This window comes from Toxotes jaculatrix, chromosome 3 (assembly GCF_017976425.1).
Source record: "Toxotes jaculatrix isolate fToxJac2 chromosome 3, fToxJac2.pri, whole genome shotgun sequence".
In the NCBI taxonomy this organism is placed as follows: domain Eukaryota; kingdom Metazoa; phylum Chordata; class Actinopteri; family Toxotidae; genus Toxotes; species Toxotes jaculatrix.
The window spans coordinates 4,475,555-4,498,579 of record NC_054396.1 but is presented as its reverse complement, the minus strand read 5'-3'; the positions used below and the strand labels follow the sequence as shown (position 1 = coordinate 4,498,579).

At 41.4% G+C, this 23,025-nt stretch overlaps 1 protein-coding gene across 3 annotated transcripts in view; it reads left to right on the top strand.

Moving 5' to 3' along the window:
• Positions 1–358: 358 nt before the first annotated feature.
• The window catches only part of LOC121179270 (transcription factor SOX-13-like), a 41,579-nt gene continuing 18,912 nt past the window's right edge, over positions 359–23,025 (top strand). For 2 of the 3 annotated variants that reach the window (XM_041034014.1, XM_041034012.1), the window contains exon 1: positions 359–718. The gene's annotated coding sequence lies outside the window, so the exon portion shown is untranslated. Of the gene's footprint in view, positions 719–6,090; positions 6,134–23,025 lie in introns of those variants that run through there. The other variant, XM_041034013.1, reaches the window with a different exon arrangement.

The following is a 23,025-nucleotide window of genomic DNA, read 5'->3' as shown; positions in this document are numbered from 1 at the left end:
CCCCAATAATTTTTACACAGTCCCTAAGACATTTGGAGACTTCTCCATGGGAACTTGTGGCTGTGGCATCTCTGGATTGGATATTGGTGCAATGGAAGAGAAGACACTGTCAACTGATAGGTACTAACCCATCAATAGTCGTCAATAGACAGTTTGTGTGTAAATATAACGAAGGTGCAAGTAACAGATTATCGACTCTCTCTCTCCTGCTTCACTCTTTGTTTTGGTTTTCATTCTCTCTCTCTCTCTCTCTCTCTCTCTCTCTCCCTCTCTCTCTGGCCCCACCACCTGGAAATCAGTCCCTCTCCCTTTAAGTGGGAGGTGAGCGGCAGGGCGCTGCGGACGGTGACTGCTGGAAACCCAGAGCAGTAGATAGAAAGTCACCGGGAGTGAGTAAGTGACAGCGCAGAGTTCCGCTCTCCGGCTCCACAACATTTACGCACGGCAGCTGTTATTCCGCTTCCCTCTTTCTCTGCTCCACACCGTCATCTCACCGAAACCCACCGCGACCGCCCGTCTCTGTCCACTCTGTAGGACCGGGAGCAGGGAAACTCCAGCGCACGAACCGAGCTGCCTCTGTCCCAAACCGCCGTGCTTTGCATGCGGTGAGCAATTAAAGCGGGAGAGGAAGAAGGGGAGGACGGAAGTTTTTTTTTTTTTTTTTTTTAATTGTTTAGATTATTATTATTCGTGGAGAGCCCAGGGCGCACGGGGACTGGTGAGTAGAGGCTTGATCACATTTCAGTGTCATCACGCTTTAAATGCACTTGATGTAAAAACTAAGCTGTGTCACTAACAAATCCTTCAGGTGTTAGGAGCCGCTGCGCACACTAGCACTCACTGCCAGTCTTTGCGTCATGCAACATTTGCTGTGAAAACTTCACTTAAACCTCAGGTGTGGACCTGTGATATTTGCTGAGTGAGATCAAACTATCAGCTAAAAAAAAAAAGAAAGAAAGAAAGAAGGGGGGCATGGATTTCAAATTCTCCAACTTCCAAAACCTTCCACTTCTGCTTCATGATCCTGTCACACCATCCACTTTATTCTAACTTGACCCAACTTCTCCCCACTGACCTCCACCAGACACCCCATCTCTCTCTCTCTCTCTCTCTCTCTCGTGACGTCTTTATTTTTTCCTCTGAATGTGCCAGAAGAGAGTGTCTGACAGCACAGTGCTGCACTGCTCTGCATGGCAGGCAGCTCACACAATTATCCAGGGAGGGGGGAGGGGGGGGTAATGGTGATGAAGATGATGGTGACGAAGGTGATGATGATGATGTCAGTTCTGCTGGCAGATGCAAATGAGCGGATATCAGCAGGTTCACCGAGAATAGGTACAGGCGTCAACAGTTTCACGATGATGTAAAGTTGTGTGAGCGGTCATGTTTTTAAAAATAACACGAAGGAAGAACTTGAGTAACATCTTGTCAGGTGTTACTTATCTGGAAATGTAGTTTAGATAAGGCCGAGCGTTAGAAAGTCATGCTTACTTTACAGGAGCTGTCATTTATTACATGTAATGCACAAAGCATGGGGATATTGTAGTTGTCAGTGGTGCCCAGGGTCCCACCCAAAGGTCCTTCAGGGGTCCACAGCATGTGAAAAGGCAGGAATAAGTGTGTGTGTGTGTCTAATGCGGCTCAACAGTGAGGCTGTCTTTGAGGATACCCTCAGTACGAACTCGGACACACGGACAGACAGCAGGTCTGGGTCCGGTTCAGAGGTGACGTCCCGGTCTGAGCGCAGAGTATGATGTATGTAAAAGCTTGTGGGCATTCTGCCACAGCGGAGGCCGTGCTGAACAGTGAGGCTGTAGATTTGTGCGAGTGTGTGTCTGGGTGTGTGTGTGTTTGTGTTCTTGTCTTTACAGTGGCTGGCTGAATACAAAGCTGTCCGTCAGTGGGGAGTCCCTGACCTTTCTCTCCGTCAGTCTCCTTTCTTTCCTCATTGGCCCCTTCGCTACCATCTTCACACCCCCTGCTGCTACCACTCCTTTTCTTTTCTTTTCTTTCTTTCTTTCTTTCTTTGGGTTTGTTGAAGGACTGTAACACTGCATCTCCAGCAACAACTCTCCACAGCGGTGAACAGGACGGAGCAGTGCAGGTGTAAAAAAAGAGTCTCTCTGTCAACACCACTGTATAGTGTGTAGTATATACTGGCCCCCCTCCATCTGACACACATGCACGCATACACACACATGCACAAATACACACACAGAGGATAATCTCAAGGAGTGGTTTGGCATTTCACCTTTCACCTCTGCCCCCCTCCCTGTCCTCCTCCCCCTTTCTCTCCTTCAGAGCTTTGTCTTTCCAGGTGAATGGGTTCATGTAGGAAAGGTGACCTGGGCTCTCACTGTCTCTCTCTCTCTCTCTCTCTCTCTCTCTCTCTCTCTCTCTCTCTCTCTCTGTTGTTCAGGTTGAGTTCTATCATGTCTTAGTTTATGATAGTTTATGATTGGCTGGCAGGTGTCAAGGTGTTAAAAAAGTACAAGTACTGTTTATCCAGTGTGTGTTAAATCATAATTAACTTGTAGTGAACTCCAGCAGAAACAGGTAAGGTGGAGTCTATCATTTTCTGCATTGGGAGCAGGGTGGAGTGATTTATAGATTATAACACAGCTGCTTAGCAAAAATAGGGAAACTGAAGAAAAGAGAGGCTCTGCAAAAAAAAAAAAAAAATGGCATCCAAATTTTTTTGTGAACTCAAGCTTTGGTTAGTTTACTATAGCCCCAGCTTGTGCCCTCACATATTACCATTATACTCAAGTCCCAGTGTTAAGCATCTGATTTTTCTAAAAATAAAACCTCTGTTATCTTTGAAAAACACAGAAGGTCATTTAACAACATTTGCTGTCTAACACTCTCAGCATCCGCTACACAATAAAAAAGATTATTAACCCGTTTCCAAAGTTGAGCCACTTTTTCCTAATCCACACCGGTAGCCAGAAATGATATATCTCTTTGCTCAGTTTGTTTCTTCATTCAACAAACATAGTGTTTTTGACTCTTGAAATACCTTCAGAGCAGCGGTGTTGTTATACGACCTTCTGGATTGTCAGGTATTTATTTCTCAGAATCAGAAAAAACTTTATTGATCCCTGCAGGGAAATCGCTTTGTTATAATTGCACAAAAGGAAAATCAGATGCTTAGCTTGGTGACTGGGATGTAATGGTAATACATGAGAGGCACAAGCTGGGACCGTAACAAACCAACCAACCAACCACGGATTGAAATAAACAAACACAGAAAACATTCAGAAAAGGATGACTTTTTTTTGCAGTCTCTTTTATTTCCTTTTCCCTCTTCTTCCTGAAGCAGCCATGTGTTTGCCGTGAAGCACTCCGCAGTGTTTATAATATAGAAACTAATCAACTCCATCTTACCTTTTATTTTTAGTATCAGGAAATATTTTCAATATTTCAATCATATTTTTTATACTTCCATTAGGCGTTTAAATTTGTGGCATTGTATTGTTTTTCTTTGTGTGTGTGTGTGTGTGTGTGTGCTCGCACTATTTCCTACACATCCGATGTCTCCATACGGGCAGCAGACCAGACAAAGGTTTTTTCCCCTCTCTCCTCCTGACCTCCTATATCCTCTGGACATTGTTCTCTGAATCCTATTGAACCAGGAGTCCACAGAGAAACACCACAATGGAGAATAATAGTGTGTCTGTACGTGTGTGTGTGTATGTGTGTGTGTGCTCCTCAGCCTCTCCTTTAGCGCAGTGTGAGGCCAAGCCAATCACACAGAACAATGCTGGGTTCAGGGAAGCCTTGTGATCTCTTTAAATAAAAACCTTCTCGCTGCATTGTGTCCTTTAGAAGAATCACTAGGACTGTGAACGTGAAAACACTCAGCTGGTTGACTGACTGATAAACATGCTCACAGTCCACAGAGGCAGTAACTCACAGGCACTGTTTATTATTACCTGAATCATATTGTGATAATATGATCATATCATGTTACTGTTAGAATAATAATTGTTGCCTTCTTCTTAGTCTGGACTCTGACTAAGTGGCAAATTTAAAAAAAAAATTGACAGATGAGTTATTGAAGTTTTTGCTTTGGACGTGAAGAGTTTGGTCTCACGTAACAGTTCATTGCTTTGAATATCAGTTTGATTATTTACAGAGCTGAGCGGTTAATTGATTATTGACAAGTTGTCAGCAGTTCTGATCGATCCATCCATCATCATCTCATCTTCTCCAGCGTGAGGATTTACTGAATTGTTTTTACTTTTTTCTGATATTTTCGAGTTAAAATATTTGACTAGCGAATCGAAAATTGAAACAAACTGTAAGCTGCAGCCCTAATTATTTTAGAATTGATTTTTCATACAGTTGCAGAGTTGTACTGTAATTTATTTTTCTGTGAAAAATTGGAACATATTGTGATAATGATTTCAACCTTTTTTTTTCCCCTGCCCTAATTGAGATGTAAATTCATTCACATTAAAAAAGTCTCATTGAGATTAATATCTCTGTTTTAAGGCAGACCTGGCCAAGAGGCCAGCATAGGAATATTGTTACACAAGAGATAGAATACAGGCTAAGACAAATAAGTTGGAAGCAAAATGCATTTGCAGAGTACTGTTTTAAAGAGCCTTTAAAATTAGAATTAAGAAAGTAATCTCTCTCAATTTGAAATTTTTCTGCACGTTGTTCCAGGCTCCATCTTTACTGACACCTGTAGAACACCGTGAGAACACAGGCTCAGGAACACATGGGTAAATCATGACTGAGAGTTTGGTGTCGGTGCTCACAGTACTCCAGTTCAGCTTGAAATCTGTTACTGTTTGTTAAACTTGAATACCCAAATTAAATAGAAAGCAGCTCTAACAGAGAAAAAAAGCCCCCTGAGGAGACAATGTGCTGCTAACTAAAGAAAAAAGAAAACGTCTTTAAACATCTTTGGCTGCAGGTCAGCAGTTTTACCCTTACTGCACTGTGATTAGTTGATTTATTGATCAGCAGGAAATTAATCTGAAAATCAGTTAACCGTCATCATTTTTCAAGTGAGAAGATCAAAGACTCTGTGGGTGCAGTTCTGGAAATGTGACGAGTTTAAGACTTTATCTTATATGATAGTAAACGGAATATTGTTGTATTTAGACTGTTGGTCAGACAGAACATGAATTGTGAGTATGTCACCTTGGGCTCTGGGAAGTTTTCTGACCAAACAGTGAACAAATCAAGAAAGTAACTGGCAGTCGCAGCTGTCTTTTAAAGCGATGGTCTGTTGCTCAGAGATGCTGTCGATGCCGTACTTACTTGTGGTGTCAGTTATGAGTTTACTCTCTCTAAATCCATGTTTGTGTTCAGACGTAATAGGTGGTTATGCTGTTCCTCTTCTATTCTGCGCCTTAAAAGTGGATAAAGTGAGATTATTCAAGTTAATTCTTCACTACTTCCCTGATAAGAGCGTGATATCAGAGTCAGCTTCTATCCCTGGCAGTGCCCTCTTTTGCATTATGTAACAGCCTGTTCTCCTCATATTAAGCCGTTGTGACCGGTGAACATGTAGTGTTCGCTGATTCTGTACATCAATACCACAAACACAAAATCCAGTACGTTTAGTGTACGTGCTGAGAGAGCGGTGCTTTTTCTTCTTCTTTTTTCTTCTTAAAGAATGACTGAGGTGAGAACTTCCTGGTCATCTTTTCAGTGCCAAGGTGCATCTCATCTTCAGTTATTTAAAGATTTTTTTTTCATCTTTGAGGCAAACAGGGTGAGAAGGAGCAGCAATTACAAGCGGAGATGTTAAATGTGTCAGGAGAAGGTGTTAGAGTTCATCTCTTTGTGAAGGAAACACAAAGGTGGAACCGTTCTTTGATTCCTGTTGCTTCGTCTCAACTCCTCCTGTCTTCATTCTTCATGGGACTTTTTTAAGACACTTTCCACTTATTGCCTTGGCAGAGGAAAAAAAAAAGGACGACTTTAGGAAGTGCAGAGGGAACACACACTTATACACACACACACACACACACACAGACGACACACAGTGGCTCACACGGGGCGGGTGATAAAGTGCAAGTCTTATACTGGTGATGAGCCACTCTCAGGGACACCTAGAGACAACAGCAGCCGTGCACACACAAGCGTGTAAGCATCTACACACACATTCAAGGTAAGATTCCTGCTTTACATGCAGCAAACTCTTCTTTAACAGTTTATTTATTTTGCCTCTCTGCTCAGAAGCTTAAAGCTCTTACAGGCTTTTCATGTGTTTGTCTCTGAGCCAGACGCACTGTTAAAGCATGTGATAACTGATTAACCCAGTGGAAGTGATATCCACTGGTTTAGATTTCCTTTTTTTTTTATAAAGCTGAAGATTAAACAAGGTTTTTAAATAACTAGTTAGAAGATCTCATTCTGTCCTGCACACGCATGGTGCATTTACGTTCTGCCAGCTGTGCTTTGAATGTGCACTCACTCGTCCGTGAACGCTGTCATAAGCTCATAATAACGCGTTAATAATGCAAGAGTAAAGCCCGCGCTCTCAGCTGTGGCAGGCTATTTATCAACAGCTGTAAATCAGTTTGGACAAAGAAAGAACGGAAGCATCCTCGAGCGCTGCCCTGCGTTTCTCATGCCACTTTTAAACAGTTTTTAATCCCTAAAAAAGAACAACAAAAAAAAAAAACCCCAAAACACAGCACTTGAATTTTCTGAACTTTCCCTGTGTGTGTTCGCAACACGACTGTGTTGCGTGCACGTGTGTTCATTCAGCACGCAACGTCAGAATACAAGCTCCTACAAGACTAAGGTGTGTTTCATTAAATACAGAGTGGAGAGGGAAGCTTTTGTTGGGAAGTATGTGGTGTGTTTCAAGTTCTGATCTTTGTGAAAGGGCCATAACTACAGGTTTCTTTTGTCTCACTGTTCCCATAATGCTTGTCACATAACAGCCCAGTATTGTTTGGCATACAGGACATGAATAAGCAAGTTTATATGCTTTATACGCAGTAATAATCTGCCTCCGATTCTGAGCCCGCAGAGAGAGAAAAGAATAAAAAGGACATGATACTGTTGAGAATTTAGTGTTGCTATGATCATGATAAATGTAGAGCTCAAATGAAAAACATGACTGTTAAACATAATTAAGAAATGATTATGTCATAAATAGAATTAATACAGTTACAGACAGTTGGACATTATACTCTGCCACAATGACAAAAAGGCTCTGTTTGCTTTTTGATGTGTTTCAGCTCCTTTTACTAGTTTCTCAGTGTTAACCCACACATTTGCATGGCCATCAGAGAAGTGCCAACAAACAGATGTTTTTTTTTTGTTCGCCAAGACTGAGGATAAAGGTATAGTCAGCTTGTTGCCATCCTCTTTCCAGCTGATTTGTTTATTTCTGCGCCGATCGAGGGAATTCACAAACACTCTATTGATATATGAGCTCTGCGCGCACAAATAAAAACATAACAGTTTCCTGGTTCATTTACATGACTTTCCCTTAGGCTCAATAATGCTGCTCTGTTGCAATATGAAACCTTAAGTACACTTTTTTCTTTTTAAAACACAAGACTCATGCTCTACACCTGTTTGTAAAGTGTGCATGTATGTGTGTGTGTGGTCATTTGCAAATAACCAGAGACCGTTTGTTTGCGCCACTGTAGTCCAGTGGCATGATTTGCATTTCCTTTCAAAATCTGCGAAATCTAAAGCGACAGTAGGTCTTTGTGTGCCTGCTTTGTATAAGCTGGTTTCTTGTTTGACTTTACTATTTGCGGTGTGTAATACTTCTTTGAACTATAATATGACTGTTACTTATCATTAATGGTGTGTTTAAGAGTTTGATAACTCTTTTTTTTTTCAGTAAAGTAAAACAAAAAAACAGGCGTCTAACTACATCTTCTGTAGTGATGCCTCCTTAAACTCAACATGTGATTTTTTTTTTTTTTTTCAGTAATGTGAAACATATTTCTAACCTCACAGGATATAACAGCAGCTTTTCTGCATTTTATCTTCATCTGAACACGATAACTTCTTGAAAATCACACGCTCATTTTCACATCCCGCGCAGTGAGATAACTTATCTCTGCCCCTGTTATGTGTCCCCTGCCACTCTCGGCTCCTAGATGAAAATAATGAGTGATCAAGTCACGAAGGAAATGATCAGAAAAAGCATGAAGTATGGTATATCTGATTAAGAAAAAAAAAAAGAAAGAAAGCTGAGGTGGTAGATGAGGGCTGTATGAGCTCATATGCTGTCCTGCTACAGAATGCCAGTTACAAACCCTAAACTTTTGTTATTATACTTCCTCTATTTGCTGTTCTTAGCCAGCTCTCTGCTGTTTATCTGCAGGCAGATAAGGATTTCTTTCCATGTTTTAATTCTTTTTCATGTGTCTTACTTTTATCATTAGCTGAAGTGTAACACAATTGAGGGAGAAACCACCCAGATAAATTTCAGAATGTGGCATTTAACCACTTTATCAGCCTGTCACCTCCGAAAACAAAGAAGCCTGCTCTAAAGAATCGTGAATTTTCTCCTCAAACTACAAAACTATGTTTAGTTTCCCTCCCTAACAAATAGTGTTTCACAAGAAAGGCACTGAAATGAAAAAGCAGAAGCTTGTAGTTAAAGATGAAAATTTAAAAGAGCTTTAAAAACAGTAGTTTCACTTAAAAGGCTCAGTCATTTTCTAAAAGAGCTGGTCCCTGTAGCTTCTGTAACTTTTAGCAAACATTTCTCAAGCAGGAGAAATGTTGGGGACTAATTTCAGAATTGGGTTCATCCACATTCAGTGCTCTAGTGAGTATTTACGGCAGAAGGATAATGTATGCGGGACTGAGTTCAAATAAACGACATTGTGCGTGTTTGTGGTGATAAAGGAACACGTCACCCAGTGCAACAGTGTGGCTCACTGATGTGTTTTTAACAGTTTTTGGACAACAGCGGAGCTCTGTGGCTCAGAGGAAGAGGATATGTCGCACAGTACTTGTTAGTTTATCGTTGCTTTTGGTCGTTTCATGGAATTCTTAAGAAAGCAAATATAGAAAATCACCAGCCTTTTTCTGTGACAGTTCACTGACGGCAAAGAGACACAAGAACATCGTTAATCCTGTTTTATCAGCCGGATCTTCACGAGTACTTTAACCATTAGCTGTCTCCGCTTGCCTGAGGGATAAAGACAACAGTAAATACAGTTTTCTACAAGGCATTTTCTTCATTTGTCTTTAAAAATAAATCTGTGGTTTTGTAGCATCGATGAAAGTGCTCCACGGATTCTAAACTAGGAAACTGGAAGTAAAGCCCATGTAGAGAGGAAAGTGCAGTAGATGGATAACATGGTCAACAATACATCAGACTTTAGCATGAGAGAGCACTGTTTCCTGTTTTTGACCCATAGTTTTGCTTTAAAACCTTTACCATGATGGTTTGTAACTATGATGGCAAAGCTCCCTTAGCCTTATCTAAGCATTTAACTCAAACCACGATAATTTAAACCTAATCACACTGTTATAGTGCTTGACAAGTGCGATGAAGTGTGAAGACGAGGGTGGAAGAGGGCTGTCTGTGGGAGGTCAGTTTTTGACTGCCCACATGCCTTAAGGTAAGACTCTTGATTGGCTTACGTGACCATAGGTCAAACTGTTCATTACCCTGCATTAGTGACATTAAGGCTCTAACGTTAGTAACGTTAGTCTCTGATGGTTCCATTTTCTTTATGCGAAGATAATATTAGCAAGGCTGATGATCTTAAACGGTTTGCTTTTGGATTTGTTTTGGAACATTAGACTAATTGATGAGACGAGGGTTTAGATGTTTAGCTAAAACCGACCTACGTAACTTTTATGATGTAATTAAACAGAACGCTTATTACAGTAGCCTAATTATGTGGCTTGAGAGGGGCAACTGCCAAGTAATTAAAATTACTTTGTGACAGTATTTCTCCTAGCTGTAGTGAATGTGAAATCACTTTCTAAATTTCACATCCGAGCCCTGTCTTTTAATTGAGCAAACAGCAGTTTTAGTAGCTGAAAAGAGCAAAAGCCACAGGTTTGTGCTGAGCAGGTAGTGTTCAAGGTTTTTTTTTTTTTTTTTTTAGGGCACATTTGCTGAAAACAGCTGCCTGCTGTGGCCCAAAACTTCACTCTGAGGGTTGTGAGAGTGAACCAAAATATTAAAGTTGTGGGCCGGACAGCTAAACAATGAGCTGAAACTCACTGTAAACTTCTGTAAAGCTGAGGGGAGCAGCAGATTCATCTGTGGGTTCATCACTCTGAGCGATCTCTTTTTTTTGTCACATTGTCATTTAATACGTAGATATTATAAAAAACATTGGTTATAGCTGCTTAACATATATATTTTCATTTATTCCTTTAATAATCATTGGTGCCTGCTCGCTGTTCTTACTTCCTGTTCGTGGCCGTGCTCTCACCTCTCTTTCTGCGTCTTGAATTGGCACTGCGATTTGAATGGATTTCTCTATAAACCCTAACATAAGGGTAAATGGAGCATATCTCGATTTAATTTTTTTCCCCCCACCAGTGTTCCTCCTGTGTTTTTCCTATTTTCGGACACTCTGTGGATGTATCATCTGTGTAGTCAGGTCTGTGGTCGGGGCCTGTGTTCGAAGCCAGACAGCGTGTCATTACGGCGGTCGGCAAGCAACTTCAAACATGATCTCCGGCTTATTGGAGCTGGTTAAGACCTATGGTACTAAGTTGTTTGCAGCATAAGCAGCTATACACACATGTACACACACACACACACACACACACACACACAGAGCTAAGACCTCCTGCAGTTTCTCAATGCTGAGATGAACAGGCCCTCAGCAGAATCACCTGTTGTGTTCCTTACTGCTCAAAGGCGTTTCCATAGTAACACCTCAGAGCCCTGGCCCCTTGGTCTATAAGACCCTCAGCAAACATAGACCCCCTCCATCCGCCACCATTACAAACTCCATAAAAACACACACGCACACTCACACACACATACATTGTGCACACGTGGGTGCTCTCAAGGAGCATCAGTGAATGGAGTGAGGATATAAAGTGTGCCGGGCTAAAGGAGAGAGCACATTGTGAGAGTTGGGCCTCCTTTGTCTGCGCTAGCCTGAAGGAGCAGGGGGTGGAAAGGGATGGGGGGGTGGGAGGGCTTTGTGAAGGAAGAGAAAAAAAGTGGCCTTCATACACATCCTTTCTTCCCTTTCTCTTGTTCTATCGCTTTATTGGGAGTGTGTTTTGTCTTCCCCCCCCCCCATCCTCCTCCTCCTCCTCTCTGATAAATGCCACAGTAGCCTTTCGCTAGCCGCCACAATAGACGACCTGTTTCAGACAACGCGAGGGGGAGAGAGAGAGGGAGAGAGAGAGGGATGAGAGGGAGGGAGGCATGAAAAGAAAAATGGCTGCTTTTTAACCTGTGCTTCTGAAAAGCAGTAGAATAAAGGAGCCGTGACTAAAGCCAGAGTCCTGTTCTCCTCTCTTTTCTCTCTCCTCAGTGTCTTTGTGAAGGGTGCAGTTGTGTCATCAGCCTATTTATACATCTTATTTAGAAAGCCTTTGACAGAGAGAGAGTGGACAGAGAGAGAGAGTGGACAGAGAGAGAGAGAGAGAGAGAGAGAGAGAGAGAGAGAGAGAGCAAGGCTTCTGAGGCGTATTGGAGCAGGATGGAAACACAGCAGACATGTTATATTTGTGTAACGTTTCATTTTCATCACTCTTAAACATTTTTTTTGCTGCAGAGCCAACATTGGCATTAACAGCTGTTCACTTACTTCACTGTAGAAGAAACACTGTGCATTAAACTTCATTCCTTTACCCACAGTGGAAAGCAACACCAATGTTAACTTCTACTGAAGTGAGCATACTAACCAGCTCGTAACATCACTGTGCTATAGTGAGTTACCGTGGCGTCCAGTTTGCCCTCGGTTCAACATGAGAGGATGAAGAAGTAGCTCTGCCCAGAGGGTGGATTCTAACCTCTTGTCTTGTAAACACAGCGATGGCTGAAGCTCTTGGCAAGCAAACATTACCACCACCGCCACCACCCACTCCCAGCAAGAAACCACATTCAGGGGCAGCGAAAACTTACATTAATACACGCAAAACATGGAGTCACATGAGGTCAGCAGCTGCTGTGAAATCATGATCTTATGTTTTGGATGAAGAGTCCTGATTTGTAACCAGTAGCTGTAGCTGACAGAAAATACAGTATTTTGTAGTTGAAGCCAAAACATGGCGCAAAATGTAAAACTAAAGTTAGGAACAAGAAGCTAAGACCGTACTTAAAGGAATCCTCTGGAGTTTTTTTTTTTTTTTACCACTAGTAGTGCTATGGAGCTGAATGATTACTTGTGGGTTCCCACTGGTTTGTATTGTGCACATGCATCAAGACGTAGCTGATCAAACAGTTACTGTTGTATACTACATAAAACATCTCACAGTGCTCACTGTTCCTTCAACAGATTTAATAATGATAAGATGTGTTTAGATGATGTGTATTGGAGAAGTGATTTGTTGTTGCGTCTAGGAGAATTACTGAGCACTAAGCCTCACCGTGTATACCACTTACTAACAGGCCACAAGCTGCAGATGTTCAGGCAGCGATGAGGAAAGCCACATGCAGTAATAACAAAATACCGAGCCGTGTACGTGTAACCAGGAAGAGCTGTCCTGTCATATTGTTTTTTTGTCTCGTTGACACCGTAACACTAATTCTACTGAAAATCACAGTCTGAGCTTGAAAGCAGTGCATTAAGGCAGCACAGCAGCTGTAGCCCACTGTGTCCACTCAAACTGAGCACTTACTTCAGTTCACATACCTGTTGACTGGGAAGATTACTGCACACAGGCCTCAGAATCTGTTAGAAATCACTTTAAAAGTCCTTGTTTCTGTGCACTGATATTTCTGTGTCTTTTAAAACCCTCACAAATACACGTTGCTTGTATAAAACAGAAGTTTTACCATTTTTCCAAATGTGTCTGTCCTTTTGCTTTGCACGTGCTGCTTCATCTGACAGAGCTGCTCCTCAAATCATCCTCTTGTCCTACTTTGACAAAGATGAGAAAATAAAACTCTTCTGTTTATTTAGTTAACCAGCAAAAGCGCATGCTGCTGTAGGGTAAGTAGCCTTATAATCAGTGGATACATGGTTTAAACTGTGAGTGTGCACCTCAGTACTATGAGTTGAATGCTCCCTAGCGTGGGCTGGAGCTATGTGACGATACATGTAGCTGCTTCTTTCTGCCCTCGTCCGTTCTGTAGAAGCTCAGCCAGCGCACGCTAAGAGGTGCATCAAACAAACCACAACCCTAAACTTTGTTGGTCAGTAGAATTCAGAGGAAAGTTCAGTTCTTTGTTTGTCAAAGTGGGATGACTCTGTGACTCAGACCACTACCACTGCCACGACAAAAAAAAACAAAAAAAAACCTACGTGTTTGTTCTGATTAAGATTCAAATTCGAATCAGTAGATTGTTAGCAATGATAATGATGAATAATCATTCTATCATTTAAAGGATCAGTTATTGCAGGGGGGATTTTAAAAAGGTAAAAACAAAAAGCAAAGTTGCAGATGAGTTCTGTTTGGCTAAACTTGTGCCACACCTGTATGATGGGTGCTGGTCAGTATCCAGTTATCCAAATCAAATGGAAATTTGCTATTTGGTAGAACAACTGCCAAAAACAACGTGTATTTAACCGATGCACATGTACTTGAATGAGCTGCGTATTAGTAAGTTCTTGATTGATGGATCTTGAAATAATCACTGATTACTCTGGCAAAGTAATTCCCCATATTTCTTCTATGGTATCTACCAATGCCAGCATTAAAATAGGTGGCCAGTACAAAAACTGTCAGATTCAGTGTCTTTCTTTTCTACCTGAGCATTAAAAAAAGAGGACCCTGCTGATGAATGGCATCGCCTCAGTAAAACCAGGATTAGAATCTAATTCCATTAAATTTAACTCACTTTATTACTTTATTTTGCTGCTTTTTCTTTGTTTTTCTTTCTCAAACTTGAGTTGATTTTTTTAATCTTGCTGCCACACTACACGTCTGTAGATTGCACTGCCTTCCTCTTCCATGTCTTCTGTGTATTCTGATGAGTGAATATGCTTTTTTTTAAAAAAAATCCCAAACACATAACTTGGATTAGGAATTAACCCTGACGTGTCCTCACGTATAACTTTTATTTTCTTAAAATAACTAACTCAAATTTACAATATCTGCCATTTTTCCAATACAGATGATCTTTTCAACATAAACAGAAACCGTTGTCATTATACAGTAAAAATCCTTATCAACTAATTCGTCACTGCCTGTTAATGAAAGTGTGTGAATGAATCAGCATCACACTTTGTTCTTCTTTCTTTGGTGGGTCCTTCTTTCATGTGTAACTTCAACTTCCTGTGCTATTAATCTAGTATTTATTGCATCACTGGGTATGAGACAAATTTGAAGTGTGAAATAGAGATGTGTTAGAGCTGTGTGTGTGTGTCTGTGTGTGTGTGCAGTAGGCGGGCCTCTGTGGGGCAGCCCCTGAACTCCAAAAGGAAAAGGGGAGTAAAATGTAGTCTTTGTGATGTCTCTATCACTCAATCGCAGCGCTGGAGTTCCCAACACTGCTCTTTGTGTGATGAACTGACCAGCGACCACAGAACAACAGCACCTTATCAGGGCTTGTAGCTCTCTGTGTTCGTTTCTCAGCACACACACACACACACAAACACACACTCAGTACAAGATAAAAAAAAATGAGGAAACTGAGTGTGTATTCTTGATGAGCTTATTCTTTGGACTGTGCACTATGGTTCAGTACCCTTGACATCAAAAGGCCAGGAGAACAGAGGAAGAGAGGGGAAGGAAAGGAGAAGAGAGCGAGGCTTTTGTGTCTCTAGTCCTGAGAGCTCATTCTCTAATGAGGCCCAGTCAGTAACGCAAGGAAGCTTTGTTCAAGAACTGAGTCTGCTGCTGCTTGTGTGTGCGTGTGCGAGTGTGGACGTCTTACCAACCTCTCCAATAAAACAAAAAAAAAAAAAAAAAAATCCAAGATCCAAAAACATGTGCGCACAATTCTTTTGAGACTTGATCAGCCATCAGTGTGATCGTATGCCTGTTCTTGAACTTTTCTTACACTCAGTCAGGTAGTGGTAAATAAAAGCCAGGTTAAGTGTTGGAAAAGCAAACAAACAGTATGAAAAGGCGTGTAAACCAAGCAAAAAATCTGTCTATCTTTGAAGCTTGAGAGTTTTGAGTCTGCGTTTCAATTGAGTTGAGTTCAGTTTGGTCTGAACTGAGATCTCTGCCACGGTTCAACCTTATTAAAGTATTTCTTCTTTACTATGAATTGAAAAACCAAGCAGTGTTTCTGGTGAAGAGCACCAAAACAGGCCAGGGGAAATGTGACTTTACCGTCTGGTCTGGCTGTGAGGACAGGAAGCACTTGACAGAGGCGACTTCCACTTGTATGTGGGATCTCAGATGGCTCTTGTTCAGTGTGATTAGAGAAAATGCATATTCACATGTACGGTATATACTGGTAGAACTAAAAATAGTAAGCATGCATCGTGTGGTCAGCAGACTCCTCTGGGGTGTTCATCCATCTGACTGTTGGCATATTTCTCCATATAACCATACATTTTCTGACTTAGGGCTCCTGATCACTCCCACGGTGATCACAGTCATGTACAAAGCTGAGCTCAGTACACACCACATAATTCAGAGTCAGTGCCAATGAAAGGCCCATGACGGACACACACGCAGACAGTGGATGCACATGCAGCTCTATTTATAAAATACTGGGTGTCTGCACAGGCGGATGTGTTCACACACATGCAGCTGGCGCTCATGGTTCGAGTGCAGGTTTTAAAATGGAAGAACCAGGATTTTTATCGTGTGTTCATGTGAACAGTTATAATGTTACTGTTCTAACATGGTATCCCCATGATGATTTCGGATATATTTCTTTTTTCTCAAACCCCGGTTGGATCGTTAAGCAGTGTTGTATAACGCTACAGTGAATGCTTGTGGACACAAGTCTTGGGGGTCAGTTTGGGGTTAAATTAGCTTGAACGTCTCTAAACCAATCATAAAAAAAAACCAAGCTGTTCTCATCGCAGTGGTTTGCACAGCCTCTCTCTCCATTGTAAATAATGGCCTTGCTCCATTCAGAGCTGCTCTTGTCATTATATGTGAAAGCCCTGCATAACACACCTCAGACATGTCCTTACTCATTTGCACCCAACTCAGGTAACCTTCCCTACTTCCTTATACAACACATCTGTCAGCACTCACTATGTTGTTGACAATATGGCAGACTGGAGACAGGGCTTTACAGAAGATAGTGGCAGTACAGCTGAATGTAATCACGACACCAAAATAATCTCACACAAGAAACAAAGTACAGCATGTTAACCATGATCTGCAGCTTACTGAGAGAATGCGGTCGTAGCTGTATTGCCACAGAAGCAGGTAGTGTAACTGCAACCACCTCAAATAAAAACAAATGGACCAGAGCCAACATCAAACGTGTGTGTTGCAAGAACGAGGCTATTTATATTTTTCTTTATTCGATCAAAAATAATCACAGCCTACTGAGTTAATTATGACAAATTACACTTTATGACAACCTACTTCAGCTTCCAACAGTTTTTAGCTTTTTTACTGATTCAAAAAATTCAAAAAAAAAGAGAACAATATCAGGTTTTAAAAAGGAAAAAACATCAGTAAAGACTTTTTTTTTGTGTGCTATTGCTTTAATGATCAAGGTCTTTCAGCTACAGACTGGCTGAAATTTGACAGGTTCCTCACTTCTTTATAAATAATTATATTAAACAGCAGTAACAATGGAATTTGATTCTCATTTTTTTTTGCCTACATGTTGCCTTTCATTCTTTGGCCTGTACATCATGGCTCTGTCATTACTCTGACCCCGCTTTCCTCAGTTTTGGTCACGTTTCCAGGAAATCATCACTGAGGATAAAGCCGACTTTGTGCGAAAGTGTCTGAAGCTAATGAATGCTCTTATCACTCAGCTATCACACCTGTTGGTGGGTTGATTCTTGATCGGTAACGTGCTCGTCGGGGCTGCAGTGAGGGCTACCCGCAACCGCATGCTAATTATGCAAATGAAGCCCCTGTACGGTGGGATTTGAAGAGGCTCTTTGTACTACCCTCATGAGTGAAGAGATGGGGGGGAGGAGGGGATTGGTTGGGTCAGGGGTAACAGGAGAGTAGAAAAGACAGGCGTTACTGGTGAGGGAGAGCCACTCACTATGACTTGTGTCAGCAGCTCTGTTCCAGTCAGGGAACGCTGTTGGATCTCTTCACATCCGCTCAGCCATACCAGGTCAGTACAGAAAAATGAAAGAGAGACGGGGTGTGGAGGGATGAGAGTGCCACCTTCTTTTAAATGTAGCTTTTAGACATAATTGTTTTTCTTTTTTAATAATTGTCTCTTCTGTTTTTCCTTAACTGAACTTCTGCGCAAAGTTTAACTCTGCTCTGAATTTTACGAAACTTTTCTCGGACGTACTTAATCTAAGCGAAGTGACGCCCCACAGATTCTCAATCAGAGGTTCAGGTTAACAGAAACCAGGTCATTCATAAGCAGGCTTTTTTTTTTTCCTTTTTAAATCATTTAGAGATGAGATTCAGTTTGTGTCAGTTCTGTCTTGCCGTGATCAGCCTGAGCCAGGCCCCTCTGGGCAGACAGGCACTAGCTGGCACAGAGCGCTGAATTGTTTTATCATCCCTGTGCAAATATTGCTTACTGTGAAACATTTCCCCAAACATTTGTTTATACATCGGTTCACACTTGTCTTAACACGACAGCACAGCAGGTTGGAAACTTACTGTAAGAGCTCTGTCACGAAACGCTGTCAACAATTGAACAATGTGTGAGACAATTTATTGCAAATGTTTCTCTTTCAGAGTGTGATGGAACCGACTGTGGAAATATACAAAGATCTAGGTGTGAGATATTTTACATTTGATTTTTTTTTTTTTTGTGTGTGTGTGTGTGTTTGATAGACTGTTGTGCTTGAGCCAGCTGACTGAGACATGCTGTGGTTTTCTGTCTTTGATGTGTTCCTGCAGGGAACCTTCTGTCATTACAGCTGTCAGTCTCAGGGATCACAATGAAAAAGTCTTTATTTGCTTATCAAGTAAACCTCTTCAGATATCTAACACTTCATCCCGCTGCTCTCAACTGCTGAGACTGGCTCCTGGTGCTCTCACACTGTCTATTGTGCACTCTGTGCTATTCTGCCTCAGGCACTAGTTGGACATCGACAAGGACGATATAAACTCAACAAGCTGCTCCCGCTGGGAGGGGGGAGAGTAAAAAACACAGAGAGAGAGAGAATAAAGAAACAAAGGAAGAAAAGAAAAGAATGGGAGAACAACAGAAAGGATTTGCGTTGCCATTCCCCCAGGGGGGAAATGTTAGGTTTTACGTGTTACAACTTGTTGGGTAACTGAAGGTTTTGTGCGAAGTGATTCTTGTGTCGTGGGAAGTATAAGATTTCAGTGTTGTCAGCGCTCAAAGGAGAGGAGCTGATTTTTATCTGAGGGCAGAGGCATGTTCCCTCTGTCCACTGTCATCCTCCATCGCCTCCTTTTCTGCTGCGACAGGAGCATTCACTTCACAGCAGGGGACAGGACAATTGCAGTTCTGTTACAGAACAACTATTACTGTGGTCAGACTGACCACAGTAATAGTTGTTTTTCTTTATTTTTACTCTTTTCTTTATTTTTTTTTCAAGGGTTAGTTCACACAAATCACAAAAAAGAAGGATTTCCCAATATTATATGCAATTTTACTAGAAACAAGTACTGCTACACCAGAAAGTCTCACTAACACAGTCATAGGACCGAAAAAAAGCAAAGAATCCTGCTTTCTGCTGATCACTTGGACTCACTGTATTGATAATGTTTGGTTGCTCAGGCCTTCAGTCGACAAGGTTCATGCTCATTCAGATACACAAGAATTTCCCCAAGAAATATGTTGGAGTCAACACTTTTCTTTTTTTTTTAATCATAGCTGAGCGACTGCTGTAACACTGAAAGTAAGTTACATATTGCATCTGTTTCCATTGCAGTTGCATTTGGTTTTCAGGAATTTCCTAGAAACAAATCAGTATGTTAGAATATAAATATCAAAAGACGTGGTGGGTTAGTTCAGATTTTTACTTTTTAAAGCTGCATTCATTTGTATGTTAGGCCTCTTGTGGGCAGCAGAACACGAACACTATTCAAGCAAACAGTTTCCTACTGACACATCTAACACATAAACATTAACACTGGTTTATTTGGAGTTGTTAAAGACCAATATTAACTCTGCTATGAGCGCTTTAAGTCTACACCAACTGTAGCAGCTAAGGATGCAAGACAAGACAATAAGTGCTGAGTTTCTGGGTGTGAAAACCAAAACAACAAGCTAAAAGAAGCAAAAAAGGCTCACTCTAACCTAGGAAAATTGCAGACTCAGGTGATAATTCTCTGTGGGATTTGTCACCACAAGCAATGCAAAATACAATACAATGGAAATATATGCGCCCCCTCCCCCAGCTTATGAATTATCATCTAGTTAAAAAATTGAAACTGGAGAACCAATAGGAAGCCGCCAGCCGAGTTGTCTGTGGGAGGATTAGACACTGTAAACAAACTTGTGTTGGTCACTGTGAGTTAAGGACAGAAAGTTTTGTTAGCAGTTGTGTTTGGTGTTTTAGCTGCAGTGTAAAGGCTAATGGATAACAGTAAGCTAGCGGAGTGAGTGAGTGGGGGAGTGGCGGTGTGGCTGCTGTCAGGGTGGGCAGAGGTGTGCTGATCGGCACAGAGCTGGATGAGCTGTGCAATCTGTAAATGTAGCTGATGTGTATTATGATCCACTGTTTGCATCTTACTGATCCTGCAACCCTCAGAAAAGTCGGGGAAGATCAAATTGACACTTCTTCTAAACTTCATTATAGAAGTGTTTAATAGACACATACTAGTACAGATATGGGCCTTCATTTATTTATTTATTTTTGAGGAATTTCCTTGAGGCAGCTTTGCGTTTATACATGGCTGAATGATGCCTATCACAAGACCTTCATAAAACAAACAACGTTTAGTATGTCAAACAAAAGGATTAGCTTTGGAGGTAAAACATAATCTCACCTGCCTGGGCGGTTTATTTCTTGTTTGAGCTGAACTCACCACTACAGTCAGTAATTTGTTCCGTTCTATATATTTTAAAAGTGAAAAAATGGTTGCAGAAGTGTCTAATAGTAGTTTTTGGTCACTTTGTTCCACTTTGTTCGGCTCAACAGCTGCTCTGAGGTCTGTTTTATTGTGATTTCTGAGCTACATGTGGTGAGCGCTTATAAAAGCTGAACAACACTGTAGGTGGTTGGAAAACAGGCCTCAATCAGATAACCTCGTAAGAAAGCAATGCTATTCAAATCATGCAACACACACACACACGACATACATACAGCGCATACACAAGGTCAGGTTCCACATGGGTGCAGTCAGCTGCAGATAGGCTAAGTGTGTGTTTGACTAGATGAGAGTGATGAGGAGGAAGACGATAACCTTGACTGGTTTGCATTGTTCTAGCCAAGACGCTAAAGGCATTGTTTAAAAAAACCCTTTGTGCTCGTAAAACACACACACCTTGACGCATTCCTTGCTGTCAACGGCTCTGTGGGTCGCCGAGATTCTGCGCATACCTCTGCATTGGGTGACACACACACACACACACACACACACACACACAGTCTGTGTGGAGGCGTGTGAAAGCCACCTGTGGCAGCTCTACAGTCCAGCCTCTGTGGAACGTAGAGGGGAGACCCAGGAATAACTTTCAGCGTGGGACAAAACTCAGTGTGCCGCCGCTGCCAGCCCGACCCCCCGCCATCACACAATCAACCCCTCACCGATACCGACGGCGGTTGCTGCCTTGTTGGCTAAACAGTTTGCCACCTCTCCCTCTTCATCCCTCCTTTCTCATTCCCTCCTAATGCTCTGAAAAACCACACACCAACCCTGAAAATAGCAATCAGACAAGATTAGGCTGATACAGATCCTTGTGGGTTTAAAGCAGCTGATAGCTGATATTTTATTCCAGTGGCTAGCACAGACGAGATGTATCAGCGTGTTGAAAACAGCATTTCAATAATGAGACACCAGAACTGAAGAGCAAACTTGCGCAGTTCAAACCAAAAAACAGACATTTTGTTTTGGAAATTTCAGTTTGGGATCTTGACAACAAGATTTAGGCCCAAACACAGACACATTTGTGCACACACAGTTACACACACACACACAGAGTTACACACACGCACACAGTTACACACAAATAACTGTGATATCACATTCAAAGTCAACAGTAGTCAAGCAGGTGGCATCAAATGAGTTTGAGTGTTGTTGTTCCCCCCCACTTGCAGCTGTATTTAATGTGCTACAGGGCAGCTGGGTGAAATGGATTTTTTATGATTCAGACTTTTAATACACACACGCACACACACACAAGTATAAATACACACACCTTCACACGCAATTTGCACAGGTTTAGAGCCTTGGCAGACAGGTGGCTTTGTGTTGAAATGCAGTAATAACATTATTAGGTATTTCAGCAGAATCCTGGCAGTTTTCTTTTTTTTTACTTTGGTGGTTATAAGGAGAGCAAGCCAAATTCCATGGAGCTGTTAAATTAACGTGGCTCTTCATATTGGTAAAGGTGGTTTAACATGGTTTAGACTTTTTCTGTTATGTAAACTTTCTTAAACAGAAAGTCTCTGGGCTTGATTTTTGTACTGCCTAAGAAATTAGACTTTTTTTAATGAAGTAAAATGTAATTAAGTACTAACACTGGAGGTTTTAGTTTTACATGTATTAAAAGTGTTGTCTGATGTAATAAATAACACAAAAACAATAATTAAATAATAATTTCGATTATTTCATATGTAATTTTGCAGAAATGTGCCATTATGTCCTACACTCAGTATCTATACTGGAAAATACACAAATACAGTGATACTGGTTTCAGCCATATTTGCTGGCTCTGCTTGGCTGTGATGGGTTCCTGAAAATAACAGTAGTATAAGCAGTATATGAAGGAGCCATAATGTTAGATGCTCAGCCACAAGAGCAGATGATATGGATGGAACTGGCATATGTAAGTTATACTGTGATAATGATATATATCACGGTACAGTGGAAAATGAATTCAGTAACTGTTTGTAGATAAGCAGCATTATCCACAACAGTCTGAGGTACCACACTATCATCATTATATGTTTATATAAATGCTGTCATATTACCCAAACCAGGTAGTAGCACGAGTTTGCCGAGTTGCAGTTGTTGTACTAGTGGTAGGAGCAACAGCTGTCGCAATAGTTGCAGCTGCAGTTTGGGAGCAGTAGAAGAAGTATAATACACTCAACTATGTCAAATATTTTAGTATATCAGTTTATCACCACCACCCTACCATTCAATTACAACAGGTTTAAATTGAGTTTTAAACTCATTCTCAATTTTTGTCTTAAAAATATATATTGTATTAGCATTTTAAATCGCCCTTAAGTCCAGTTCTGCCTGTGCACTGTATTTCATTACCACAGGCAATACCTGCACTGCTGGCAGGTATGTACCAACAGTGCAGGTATTGCCTTCCAGTATGTACCCACATGAGTATGCAGGTGATGGGATGCACATTCCCGCTGATTTCACCAGCCGACAGTTGATGGCCGTTTGCCAAGAAATGTCGCACAGGAGCAGCCAAAGCTAAAGGCAAGACAAAGAGCACTAGCTTGCAACCGTGGACATAAACAATCAGCTGTGCGCTTAACATGTTTGTCAGACCTAAAGGATGAACACAGTGGGCTTTGGTGAGGAACAAAGCATCTAAACAGAACTGTTTAGCTACAAGAAGACTCTGCAACTCTTGAATTCTAAGAAGGTTTTTTATTACGAAAGAACAACAGATTTATTGTGTTGTTCTTCCGCAACACAATCAGTCAGCTCAACACAGATTGATTGTGTTGAGCTGTCACATAAAAGCAGAGCCAGTCG